This window comes from Capsicum annuum, chromosome 2 (assembly GCF_002878395.1).
Source record: "Capsicum annuum cultivar UCD-10X-F1 chromosome 2, UCD10Xv1.1, whole genome shotgun sequence".
Taxonomy (NCBI): Eukaryota; Viridiplantae; Streptophyta; class Magnoliopsida; order Solanales; family Solanaceae; genus Capsicum; species Capsicum annuum.
In genome coordinates this window covers 69,822,052-69,837,129 of record NC_061112.1, presented here as the reverse complement: position 1 = coordinate 69,837,129, position 15,078 = coordinate 69,822,052, and the positions used below count along the sequence as shown (strand labels likewise).

At 33.9% G+C, this 15,078-nt stretch overlaps 1 non-coding gene across 1 annotated transcript; it reads right to left on the bottom strand.

Annotated features, from left to right (window-relative positions):
- Positions 1–14,742: 14,742 nt before the first annotated feature.
- LOC124896414 lies at positions 14,743–14,847 on the bottom strand. The gene has a single exon (XR_007052777.1). It is a non-coding gene; the product is annotated as a small nucleolar RNA R71 (small nucleolar RNA).
- Between the last annotated feature and the right edge of the window lie 231 nt (positions 14,848–15,078).

Genomic DNA, 15,078 nt, shown 5'->3' with positions numbered 1-15,078 from the left:
ATATAGTGTAACCAACGGAATCGAATGCAAGTTTATTGACTGAACGAAATTGATGCACATACTTTTTTTTAGGCTCTTGATTTTAGCTAATCTAAATGATACCAGATAGTTGGATTAAACTTAAGTCATGATGGTACACTATATTAGATTTTACTATTTGCTAGGAGTTGTTTTAATCAGTTTTAGATATTTTTATTACGATATTTTATGTAATAAAAGTTAGTAAAAATAATTCATAGTATTATAAAGGAGAATATAAGTGAAACAAAGCTAAGATGGTTTGCACATATGCAGAAGACATGTACGAATGTCTCGGAATGGAGAATGGAGGTTGGTTGTGGATGATTTCAGAAGAGATACAGGTAGATCGAAGAAGTATTAAGTAGAGGCGATTAGACAAGATATGATATAACTTCACCTTACCAAGGATATGACCTTAAATAAGAGGTTATGTAGGACATGGATTAAAGTAGAAGTTTAGTTAGATAGTCGAACATTATCTCGCCTATCTGTTGTACTATTAGTCATAATATTACTCTTGTAGTTTCTTGTCCTTTATGTTTGATTACTATATGTTAGTTTTTGCACTTCAATTATCGTATTATTTTGTTGAGATTAATATTTAGAATGGTTTGTCAATTATCGATTATATTTTTTCATAACTTCTTTATTTCAATTATTTCTATTTTATGTTGTGTTAGGCTATTTTTTTTTTCTTGAGCTAAATATTTATTGTATTGCGCTGAGTGTGTCATCCTTTTTGCTCTCTTGATCGCTCAACTTCAGAACTTCAAAGTCGAGGGTGCGGATGTTGCTTACAATCTAGCAACCCTCTCTTCTTGATTTGAACAGTCAATTTGTATAATTATTTTACTTAACTTGGGATTGCACGCAATTGTCATAGATGGATTAATGAAAATATATATGCATTGTATATTACACAAAATCAATGAATATCAGATATACAATTATCATTTAAATATTGTTAAATGATATATAGGTAAGTAAAAAGTGTAAGTGTGATCATAATTTCATATCCTCAACATTAACTAATATCATTGATACCAACAAACTATTTTGTGAATTCTCGTACAACAATAGTTACCATGCTAGCATTGGTATAGCCCCATTCGAGGCTCCATAAAGGAAATGCAGATCATCCATAAGATGGTTTGAGGTGGATGATGTGAAACTTTTGGGTACAGACTTGGTGAAAAAGGCTCAAGAGAAGATGAGGCTTATTCAAGATAAGACGTTGAAAGCTCAGAGTCGATAAAAGGAATATGTTAATCGCAAGGTAAAAGACATGTTCTTCAAGATGGACAAACATGTGCTACTTAAGGTGTCTTCCATGAAGGAATGATGTGGTTGGGCAAGTGGGGTAAGATTAGCCCCAAGTATATTGGTCTGTTTGGAATTCTTAATGATGTGAATTCAATAACTTACAGATTTGCATTGCCTCTAAGTTAGCCAGGAGTTCATCCGGTATTTCATGTTTCTATGCTTAAGAAATATCATAGAAATGGAGATTACATCATTCATTAGGGCTCAATGTTATTCGATAAGAACCCCTCTTATGAGGAAACACTGATAGCGATACTTGACTGAGATATTTCGAAGTTGAGAACCAAGGAGATTAGGCCTGTGAAAGTCTAGTAGAAGCACCTTTCCTATTGAGGAGGCCACTTGAGAGATTGAGTCGGATATGCATAACAAGTACCTTCACTTGTTTGAGGATTCAGGTATTTTTTCTTTGCTAATTTCCCCCTATTTTCCTTGTTTGTTGTTCGGAGATGGACAATAGGTAAATTAGTATCTATGGTAACGACTCTTTCCATTGTTATGCTGTAGCTTGACATGCAAAAATTCGGATTAAGATTCTGCTCAGATGAAGAGTTGAAAATTCAAGCTAGGCTAGTCTTGAATGAATTTTAGTCTTGAATAAATTTTAGCTGCGGTGTGGTCTAGGTAAATTCGGTAATACATAGGTTGGTGATTATTTAAGATCATAATGTGTTAACTAATGGATTAAGGAGTTCATAGAAATTTTTGGAACGAAGTTTGGGTTACTCGAACTTCGAATATAGAGTTTGACGTAAAGAAATACGTCTGCGAGGTTGAAATCTGAGAGTGCGTTATAAAGATGGCAAAAATGAAGAAATTTTTGGAGTTAATGTCTTGCTTAACTCGCTATAGCGGGTAGTGGGCGACTACCGTGGTCCCGCTGTAGCAAAAGTCAAGACCGACAACTCTGTTAAAGTGGAAATTGAACCTCTATAGCGGGCTACCCCAGTAAAAAAAATAATTTTTAGACTTAAAATGTATTTTGCATTCCAAACTCGTTCAAAGATCAGGTTAGGACGAAAATGGGCGATTTCCTCCTATTTTACTCAAATTCCACTACTGAGCTATATTTATTCACCTGTCTAACTAGATTTCCGTTCGCTAATCCTTAGAATCTCTAGATTATGATCATGGTGGAGGTATTAAACTTAGTCTGGATGAATTTTATGATGCAAAATAATGAAAAGTGAAATAAAGCCTTGAAATTTGACCAAGGGTTAGGTTTTTATTCTTATGCTAGAATACACTCTTGTAATATGAAATAGAATAGAGTAAAGCGGAATAAAGGGTAGGAAGAATTATTCATGAAATTGACCTTAAGGTTATGAATATAGGTTATAATACCTATAATTGTTAGGAACATTTATTGAATTATGTTCTATGTGTTGTTTCTAGACCAAAATCAAGTCAAGGCTACAAGAAAGGGCAAGGTTCAAGTTACTTAGAGCATTGCGACGCTTGAATTGAGGTTGTTGATGATTGAATTGGAGTTAAAACTCAAGTTGATTATATGTGTGTATGTTAATTGGTAGTTTGTCTACTTGTTACAATGCATGCTAATGACGTCGAACTTGTAAAATGTAAATTCAAGTTGGAAATTGATAATGTATAATGAGTTGGTAAAAAAGATCTTGTTTGAGGCACAAGTGGTTGATTCACTTAATATGTGTTTGTACTTGCTTTATGAAATTAATTGTTATTGTGTCATGAACCAGTAAAGGTTACTCATGATTGAATTAGTGAATTTCAGGGAGGATACGAGTGGGGACATTGGGATAAGGATGGTATAACACTTGGTTTGAAATAAGGGTGATAGACCCTAGTTGTACGAGTTATTTGGTACATGAAATGAGCTCGTCCTCTCCAAGTCATGGCTAGTGAAAATATATAAGACCTATAACATGTGTGTATACAGTAAATTGGAGAGTTTGACGATTTCTTTAGTGAATTGAATTACATTATTATTGTTATATTAGATTCTTGTGTGATTTGAGTTATCAATATTGTACTTAAAATGAGTTAATAATTGTTGTTATTTAATAAGGTGTTTGAGAAAGTGATGAATTGAATCATTTTATGAGATTGTTGTTGTTGAATTGAACCGAACACTATTTGCTTAAAGATATTTCATTATTAACTTGATTTGAGTGGTTAAAGTAGAATTGTGATGGAAAGATGGATTTGAATGATAATTGCTAGATGACATGTTGCTACTTGTTTACAAATTACTTGTTAAGTGTTCACATTGATTAAATTGAGTTGGCCCATGACCCTATCAGTATATAGTGATTTTGTAATGATACTACACTATTCTTTTCTTTTTGTTGAGCATCGAGCATATTTCAATGGCTTCGACAAGAGCTCAGGTGTAGATCGTGCCACGAATTCTAATTCAAGAGTGAGCATCATCTTTCGAGCAGTCATGAATCTCTTTTACTTTTTGATTTTGTTCATTTATTTTAGGCATGGATAAATTTTAGTTTATTGTTAATTTTGTGGATCGTACCCATGAATTTATTTTAGTTAGATGTTTCGGCACGATGACCTTTAGTTTCGATTTAGATTGATGATTGTTTTCTACATTTGTTTAAGTTTTTTAGAGATATTATTTGTTTTAATAGAAATTATTTTTGCTATTTTTAAAATGGTTAAGTGTTAGCATTGGTTATTCGGGTTAGATGGTTCTCCCACAAGAGGATCAGTGTGGGTGTCACTTTTGCTGGATTTAGATCGTGATAATAATCGTAAGTAGGGAAGGACAAAAATACTAAAGCATCAAAACCCCAAATTGAATTAATTTGGATCTTCGATCCAATTTTGGTTATTTTGAAACTTCAATTCTTCGGTTTAGTTCTCGATTTTGGAATTTCGATACTTCGGTGCATCGAAGGATCAAACTTTTATTAATTAATTTTTTAAAAAATTATTACTTTACATGGCCAAATATATCATTAACGTTTATAGACCCATATCCAGACAGTTCAATAATCCAATTCCAAGGCCCATATTTAGACGATCCATAGTCTAACTCGATACTAAAATAATTAGAAGGGGAAAGGACAAGAATAGTCACTCGGCTAAAAGAATTGTCGCCGAGTGGCCATTGATTTTGAATTTTCAAAATATAGCCATTTAGGCCATTTTTTGCTACTATCTTCATTTTTTTGCTTTTGCTGCAAATATCACAATCCAGTGATCCCGTTTAAGCTATCCTCTTGTTTATCTATAACGTCATTACTCAACGGTTGATTTGAATCATAAAGATTTTAAAGTTTGCTAGCTTCAAAATAAGTTGTGCAGTTTTAAGCTTTAAAAAAAGAAGCTATTCTTCTAATTGGTGTAGTTTTTCTAACAATCAAATACGATTTTATAACATTGTAATTGTTGCTCTTCTTTTTTATCAATTAAATACAATATTTGATATCAAATACATGAATCTTTGATACCAAATATAAATACATTTTTTATACAATAATTGTATAAAAGTGTATCAATGCGGTATCAAAGTGTATAAATGTAGTATTAAAGTGGATCAATATGGTATAAAAGTGTATCAATTGGGTATAGAGACTGCGTGGGACCGACGGGCCAAATAGCTAAAAATCGAAATTAAATTGGACCGACTGACTCCAATTGTCCAACTTTTAAATTGCTGGTTATTTCTTTTCAAAATGGTCAGCCCAGGTCTTTTTTTCCTAATTAAAATCCATAACTTTCTTATAAAAAGGTTTTTTTTCCTAATTAGAATCCATAACTTTCTTATAAAAAACTAAGGCAGAGAAGATTGTTTGCAACCTGTAACGAAACTTGGTCATGAATTAGAATCCACTTCAGAATTACTATGCATATTTGTACAGAGAAATGAGAAAGGGAAACTAGGGAGCTGAGAACTTAAATTTAATATCTATGAGACCCATCGTTCGCCCTTACTAATTATCAATTCTATTTTTAATTTTTAATTAACAAAACATTCCTCAGCACCATTTAAGAAGTCCTAGCATACCTTAAATACTGAACACATACCATGAACCCTCAAGATTTCACCCTTTTCTTCCTCAAAATTTCAGAACATTCTCAATCTATCAAATATATTATTCATAAGTAAGAGAATCCAATTTATAATCAAATTTCAACCATGATATCATTTCACATGTCAATCTCATATTTCCTAAATTTCAAACTTAGGGCTTCGTCTCAAGTTACTCTAAATCTCATAGATTTAACAATGCCCATAGAGTACAATATATCTAATATTTAATTACACATGCTAATATATTGAAACTTAAATCGTAATATGATAACTATAAGAAAATCTGAAATCAGAAAATGATACAGTACCTAAAATAATAAGTCAATGCTTTATCATATCCCTATTTACAAGTTTCATAATATCAATTTTAACTAATCATTAGCTCATGATTTCACATCATAATCCCTTCAATCATTGTCCATCCTTAGCCATCAAAAAACTGGTTAAGTTTTTCATCCAAAAAAAAGCGTGTTGCACTTCTGTCACTTCCACTCAACCATTACCTAGAGTTATACATTCAAACCAATATACGATATAATTATGTGTATACATCTTAGCAGTTAATGTATATGAACAGAAATTTGAGCTTTGATTAGATTTATCTTAAACAACAATTTTAAATTTTTACAACTATTTTTGTCCGTCTTCTCTTGCATTCAGATAAATTGGGTGTATAAATTTTTACTTGATATATTAATATATGAAAGTACAATAAAGAATAGACAAATCAAACATATATCTTTGTAAAAAGAAAGTACTTGTTTTATAATTATATGAAAATACAACAAAGAATAGCATGTGTTTTCTACCTTTTTAATGTTGATGAATGCACAGATAGTCGTTCAAGAACAACCCCAACCTAGAAGCACGTCTAATATCTGCAATGACAACAATCTAACTATTCAGAGAACTTACCCCTATCCTACAATTAATATTTTTATCGGGTAAGAAATTATTTAATAGATTCTCAGCTAAGAAATAATAATTATTAGTATTATTAAAAAAAAAATAAAGAATAAATTAACAAACTTACCGCAAAATTTGTACTAACCTAAAATAGTTGTCATCACAATTTTTTATTTTTAAAAAAAATAATTAAAGAGGATGGCCAATAAGAAGGAAAAAGACAAACGAATAATAATTCATTCAAGATCATATAAAGAACTTAAAACAACACAAATAATAAACTAAATCAAGAAAACATTATCACATACTACAAAATAATATGAATATAATAACTTAAAGAACTTGATGGAGCATAATCAATACTGTTTATGGAGAAAAAAAAAGTGAGATATTTATAAAGTTTTTTAAATCTTTTTTGGTAAAAATACTAAATACTAACAAATTTCCTACTTATTCTGTTGTTATTCTTTCCTTTTTAAACCTATGTTAATTGGACTTCTTTTTATAGAAATATTAAAATAGTAGCTTAAGTTTCTACTCCTAAAATTTGTTTCGGCACATTGATGTTTGCTAAGTTTTTTCGATATTTTTTTAAATTATTGAAACGTACTCTAATTATGGTATACAATGTAAATAAGAAAAATATTTTATATAAAAAATATAATCAACTTTAATAAAAAGAAAAATACATGCATGCGGAAGATAGAAAATTTGGAACTCTTACCATATTAATTAGGACTTATTAATTTTTAAATTATATTTCTCTTATCATGTATTTTAGGAATTAATTCTTATCATATGTTTTAGGATTTTTTAATTTTTAAATTAGATTTTTCTCTTACCATATATTTTAGAACCCCTTAATTATTGAGTTCTCTTAATACTTCTTGCCACATATTTTTAGGACTCCTTTTCCAAATTTTTAAATTGTACTTATCTCTTACCATATATTTTAAGGCTCCTTAATTATTGAGCTTCTTACCATATATTTTTAGGACTTCTTAATTATTATCAATTTTATAAAATAATGATATAATAATTGGAGAAAAAAAGTGAAAAAGACGATTTTGTCTAAAGCGTGGTCTTTTAATGAAGGACAAAAAGTTCAAATCACTTTTTTAAAGATCTTCACACTTTTAATATATTATTATTATTATTATTACTATTATAGATATAGATTTATATATATATATATATATGTAATTTAAAAGATATTATCACACTTATTATATTTCATAGGTTACAAAAAAACTTTCATCTATTTGTATTGGAGTCTTGGAGTAAAATCATCCCTAAGTATTACCCAAATATAGGGTACATCCTTATGCTACAATAGTGAACAAAAACCATCCTTTAAGTACTTCAAAAATAACAATAAACATCCTCATGTTAACTTTCGTTAAGAAACTAACAGCTGAACTTAAAACACATGTAACTTTCCCCCAAATCTTCCTAATCTTTTCGATGATTTCCTCCCAAATCCCGCACAATCGTCTTCCATATTGAGAAACGCTTTTGGCTTTAGAAACATAATTTTCTGTGCTTTTAAACTTAAGAAATTAATACATAGCACCAAACTAGTTGTTTTTTATAACAAGAACTGAAGCTAGACCTCATAAATAAGGTAAAAAAATAATCGGTAAAGGAGTTTTAATTTTTCTTGTTCCTTAGAGTTTTTGTTATTTCTGAAATTAAGTAATTTTTTTCTTAAAATCGTCAGATTTTGTGGGTTAGATAATATTGTTGGCTCAAAGTTTAAGTGATCGATCACCCACACCCAACTATGGTATTATTAAATTTCTAGACCTTCATACATTTGTTAATATCATAATACAACAACTTCTCCACTAAGTTATACATGTTATCTGAATCTTAGTTATATTGAACTTGTAGACTTCTTTCTTGGCTTTATATGTGTGTGCGTGTGAAAGTTTAATATTTGTACGTTATGTGCAGATCCTTTATCTGAGGCATCCCTTTTCACAATTAAGGTACATCATGACAGATCATTTTTGTATTTCCCGATAAGACACTATGTAGGTGAAAAAAATATTTTTTCATTATATAGATGGAATGGTGATAAAATTAATCGGTAATTTTTGACACAAGTATGATCTAATCCTTTCTTTAAGATTTGATTAGTTAGTAGAAATATTGACACAACTAATAGGTTAGAAAGAGAGAGTCCAGCTTCTCTCTAGACTCCCATTTATACTTCCTCCGCTAATTGACCTTCCCATCATAGAAATATGTAATCTCTATTCCAATTTTGACTCCAATGATGTCCAAATAGAAGAGGGAAAACCCTCCTACAAAGATTAAACAATCTCCCTACCATTGAAATTCCTATGGATCCCCTTCTCTCCAAGGAGGAGCATGACCATCCAGATGATGATCTAATAAGTCTATCAATTGAGGACAAGAGAAGACTTTATGCCTCTTGGAGTTACTCGGTCAGTATTAAACTTTTTCATAAGAAAGTGACCCACCAATACCTTAAGACGAAGTTGGAGGCCAATTGAACCGCTATGCCTAATCGATCTGGGGTTTGACTTCTTAACTGTCAAATTCAAAAATTCAGAAAGCCAAGTAAAGGCACTTCAAAGGGGGCCCCGGTTCATTGCAGGAAGCTTCCTCTCTATAAGGAAATGAAAATCAAACATCATCCCTAGTCTAACCCAAATAGAGTCCACAACAATCTGGATCCGATAGCCCCAACTCTTAACTGAGTTCTGTGACATCCATATCCTTAGATGGTGGGGAGGCTATTGAAGGTAGATGCGAGCATATCCGCATCGATAAGGGGTAGATACGCTAGAATATGCATTCAAAGTAACTTGGTGGTCTCGGTCAAGACAGTTTTCACCATCGGAGGCGGTAAGCAAAGGATCATCTACAAGGGTGAAGGTGTTATCTGTAAGTCATGTGGACACCTTGGCCATACAGCCCTAAGCTACCAGACCATAAAGGGATTTGTCATATACAAAGCGTCTGCAGACTCAAACACAATCTCCACAAGCCCTACAGAAAGAGATGGAGATGAGTGGCAGACAATTTTCTTTGCTAGGGAAAAACGACCTCCGAGGATGTCAGATCACTGGGTAACTTCTTCGCAAGATCACAGAGGTAAAAAACAAGAAGCAACACCAGGTAAGTTCCTAAAGCCCTTCCCTCTAAGGCTCCACCGGTCAGCGTACTCAGCAACAACGGGGGAAAAAAAACTAGGGCAGCCTTCGCTTGTTGGACCCTATCAGACCCAATACCCAATTGGGCCAAAGGTTGATCAGAGGGGATAATTTATCCCAACCCAACTCCACTTGGGCCTGGCCTACGTCCTTCCAAACAGATAAATAATAATGTCCTACTTGAGGCCTCTTCATCTCGAATTGGGCTTGACCCAGGTCCATCCAAACACCAAATTAACAATGGCCTATCCCAGGCCCAGTCGATATCCCTTCTCTCCACTCTTAGTGGATCTAAATCCCATGAGCTTAATACCTTGTTGGACTTGACTAATTCTATAGTCTTTATATTTAACTTAATTAACTTCCCTTCTAATCTGAATAGTGTTGTCCAAAAGAATTTAGTGAGAAACAAAATGAATGATCTCTCCAGTAGGGCCCACTATAGCAAGCTCAACCCATATCCTCAAAAACCTATAGCTAATGATACCCACATGCCGACAGGAAACATTTCCACTTCCCAGGGTGATTTGATGGATATTACCTTCCATGTAGACATTGTATTAAATGTAATTGAAAATTCCAATGTGGAAACTCTCCACCTCTCCTCTATACAAATGAGCTTAATGACTCAAATAGAAGATATCCAAAATCTTTCAGACAAGAATAATGAGCTCTCATCCAACTCCCAACATGATCACCATGTTCACTGAACCCTTTTTCCCAGATCACCTCCAACATATTGGTTGGAGGTTTGCCTCTCCAAATAAATACTTCTATTTCACCTCATATGGAAAGAGAGGCAAATAACTCTATACATTCAAAACCCAGGGTATCTAGCCGAACTAGCAATAGAGTGCCTACACCAGGGTCTCCAAAGTCTTGGTCCGAATCTATGGATAACAACTTTATTCAATGTGATTGGTTCATCACTTTAAGAGGACCTGACGCTAGCGATCCTATCAAAAATGATGAATCAGGTAAGCTTGAGCTTACCATTCCCCCCTCCCTAAAAATAACCTTTCTCTTCTAGCTCAAGGTCCAACTTTTATGAGTCTCTCTGGGTAAAACCAAATATCAACAACTCTGATTCCAACTTTATCTCATTCCCGGTGCCCCTCTCTAAAAAAATACTAAAAAAAAAGACTCTAGAATCCCTGAAGGGGAGAAAAGGGGAAATAGAGGGGTTACTAGATCAACTGAGATTTCCTAAAATAGATGCTCTCATCCTGGAAAGGCCTGTAAACCTAGAGTTCATAGAGCTCATTCATGAAATGGTCATTGGTCCTTCTACCTTAAAACTTTTCAAGATAAAGGTAAAGCTAAATCTTCCAAACCTTATGATAGGGGAACACTTCACAACCAAGTTAACCCATTTATCAAGGAAGAAGAAGGCGCGGGAAATAGCAGGACCATCCAATCCTCTAGGGAAGGGAAAAGCAGTAATGAGAGACAATGTCAATCCCAAAACAAATGATGATGAATTGTCTAATATGGAATGTTAGGAGAGCTAATAGTGCTAAATTTAGAAGATATTGTAAGTCTATGGTTAGTATCCACCAGTCCTCGATCCTGGCCCTCCTAGAAATTAGGATGACTAATCATAAGAACCTTGCAGAGGAACTAGGTTTCCACTTCCAAATCCAATCTAGTTTGACTGACAGCTCTGGTGGTATTGTTACTATGTGGAAGGCAGACGCCATCACCATAAAGGGCATTTCCATCACTCTTCAAGCATCCATATTACTGTCGAGGTTAGTTCCCCTACTCCCCAACTAGATTTTAAGTGTTGTTTATGCCAGTATTGACTTTAATACTAGAAGTTAGCTTTGGAACCAACTTATGTCTATGTCTGATACCCTTAATTAATTTGGTAGCAATAGTTGGTTAGTAGGGATGATTTCAATGAAATCTTGAAAGCTGATGATAAAATTGAGGGTAATAGAATTAATCTTAGGGTAATAAAATTAATCTTGTTAGATCTTCCCTCTTTTAAAATTACATAAACCACTGCAAGCTCATTGACCTGGGGTACAGAAGAAGAAAGTACACCTAGTTAAACATGAGATATAGGAATAGGAATGATCTGATCCTAGAAAAACTTGATAGAGTCCTTGCTAATTACCATTATATTCATCTGTTCCCTAAGTCTACTGGATTCCATCTCCCCAAAACTCATTCTAATTACTCTCTCCCTCTTTTCAACCTCACCAACCCCCCCCCCCCCCCCCCCTTCCCAAAAAAAAATCATCAAACTTTTTAGGGTAGAATCCATGTGGTGAAACCATAAGAACTTTGACAACTTATTCAACTATTCCTTCCAAGAGGGAGCTTATCTTACAAGAGCTACCCTAGCTTTTGAAAACAATGCTAAGATCTGGAATAAGGAAGTCTCTAGGAACATCTTCTATAATAAAAATCACATCCTTGCCAAATTGGCTGATCCAAAGGTCCCCCAACTACCCCATCATTATATTCCTTCAAGATCTAGAGAATAAGCTCTCTAAGGAATTCAATTACATCCTGGAGCAGGAGAATGAATTTTGGAAGTTAAAATGTAGGATCAATTGGCTCATTAATGGGAACTAGAACACAAAATTCTTCCATAATAGAACCTTGAATAGGAGGAGAAGAAATAACATTACCTTTCTTTAAGAAAATAGTACTTGCGGCTATATGATCAGATTGAGATTAAGGAAGCCATCATAACTTTCTACACTTCTCTAGGCACCATTGAACACCATAGTTCTACCCATATATTCCAACCCAACCCTCCAACACTGGCTCTATCAGTTCTTTTAATCATGCTTGATGTTGGGTGTATTTATGCATTCTAGCGTTACTATTCTAGCCTTTTTAGCATTGTTTTGAGGATGATTCTTATGCTTTATATTTTTATAATGATATAAATGATAATTGATGTGTCCAATTATGTGTTTACAATGTTTAATGGTGCTTTCACATGAGTTTGGGTCTAATTTAAGCATATAGAGTTCAACCGAGAAAACTAGCGTTACTAGCTTGAGCTAGGTGTTTGTCTAGTCTATCGCGTTGGGTTCTAATGTATTTTAATGAGTTCCTAAGATTTTTATTGTGTATTACTATGTTAAAAAACTGGTTTATAATGTTCAAGGGTCAATTGGATCAAGAGAAGGGCCAAAACAATGAGTCAAAGATCAAAGTGAAATTAGCCTATGCTTAGCTGGTGTTTTTTATTCACTGTTTTAGATTTTGTGTTGTTTTGATCTCTAAATTTTTGTGTTTAATGTTGTAGGATTCTTTTTTAATGGATTATGATGATATGTTAAGGATATAAAAGCTTCAAATCAAGTGGAAACAACTCAAAAAGGCTCAGAAATGACCACGGAAGCGCAAGACACAAACAGGACATAGTTTGGACCCATAAAATATTTTGGGTGCATGTGGGCTGTGTGATTGGCCAATGGGAGCTTGATTCTCACCATTGGATTTAAAATGGGACCAAAATGGTAAAACACTGTGTCATGGTATCGAGTCAATTCATAATTATCCAAAAACAGTGGCTCAACGCGAATACACCGCTTCGCAGTGAGGACCAAAATTGGGAAAAAGTGTCCAGTTATGGCATTTGGTGCCCAGTGATGGCATTTGACACTATGGAGTGACACGATGAGGAAAAAATCAGTATAATTTTGCCTTGTTGAACAAGAACAACGTTAAAACCTAATTCAAGTGGGGTTATGACTTGTATACTATAAATATAACGTCTTAAAATACGTTTTGGACATCTTGGAACCCCTAGATTGATTGGAACAACATTGGAGGCTACCACAACTTCTTTTTAGGTTTTTATTTCTTTAATTTAGCTTTCTTTATGGTTTTAATCATTCATACAATTATTTGGATGTTGATTATGGCTATGAGTGGCTAAAAACTCCTTTTCCAGGGTTAAAGCTCAAAACATGAGTACTATTGTTTTAAATTAAGTTCGCTTGATTTGCTTATCATTATTGGTTGTTTTTATATTCTTGTTATAACTATTTTAAGGATTCGCGACCCTTAGAATACATCAATTGTCTATCTTTTGCTCTCGGTAGAGGGGATAGGAAGATAAAACATGGGAATAAACAAAGTAAGGTTTGTATTTCTTTATGAAATAAGGAATTCAAATTAGTATCTAGGACAGAGATATACTTAGATGCCTTACTTGATTAAAATATAGGATGATAGCCTTAAAGAACTTAAGTGGACCATTACAGCCCTGCTCAATGATATAGTTGTATGGTTCAACTTAGGTAAAGGATTAGAGGTTGGGAAACCATAATCATGCAAATAACCCTGTGAATCAACAACCAAGATAAGCAAGTTAACGAATGAAATTCAATACATAGTATGACTTTTTAAAGTTCTTTAACCATGGTTTTTATCCTATTAATTGTTTCAAGATCTTTACGTTATGCATTGTTCACTTTTCTCTAGTTATAAATTACAAACTCTCTTTTCGGTCACACTTGCTTTAATGAAATCAAAATTGTGAACTAAAATAGAATTGTTGTTGAATCAAGTGTCTGTGGGATCGATACTTGGTTTCTTGAAGGACATTTAACTACTTGATAAGACCACGTACACTTGCGTGTCCGCTTGGGTGCTGTCAAGTTTTTGGTGCCGTTGCCGGGGACTTGTTATTTGGAAACTGTTTATTTTAGTTTTACCTTTAGATTTCTTTGGTGTATTTTACACTTGGTCTTGGTTGTGATTGTAGGAAACATATTTTCAGGTTAGAAAGCTAGAAAGGGATAGGGATTTGGTTGAACCAAGCCCCGAACCCGAACAACACTTCCATCAACAAAAGAGAGACGCAATTCGTCTCCCCCAATTTTTGCAAATAGAATAAGACCAAGAGAATCCTGCTATATGGCTGCAGAACAAAAAGCACGTAGGACAGTTAGGGAAGTGGTAGTCCCTCTTCCGACGAACTTGACTTCCACAATTTAAAGATCGACTGTTGGGGGGATTTCAAGTTAAAGTACAACTTGGTTCAACTTCTCATCAGCAGTGGACAGTTTGCAGGGCTTTTGCACGAGGATCCACAAGTCCACTTGCAAACCTTTATTGAGCTTATAGACACATGCATTCTAACTGGGGCGAGTACAGATTATGTGAGGCTGACACTTTTTCCCAATTCACTGTTGGGGGAAGCTAAAAGGTGGTTAAATACGGAGCCGGCCAATTCAATCACATCATGGGACAACTTAGCCAAAAAGTTCTTCATCACATTTTTTCCATCAGGCAATACTGTGAGGCTTCACACTGAGATTGTGAGCTTCAAACAGAAGCCTGATGAAAACCTCTATCATGCTTGGGAATGCTTCAAGGCTTTTCTTTGGGATTGTCCACACCATCAACAGTCTAACGAAGTACTTGCTCACACTTTTGTAGAAACACTTGATCACAATACAAAGATTTTTCTAGGTTCATCCGCAAGTGGTCAAGCGCTGGAGTTGACTTATGATGAGTTGTACACATTATTAAATTGCATAGCACAAGGAAATTCAAATGGCATTCTGTAACGCCCCGAGTCTGTACCCCGAATGCAAAATGGTGCTCACAATCCCGAAGGACTACAAGTTAACCGAT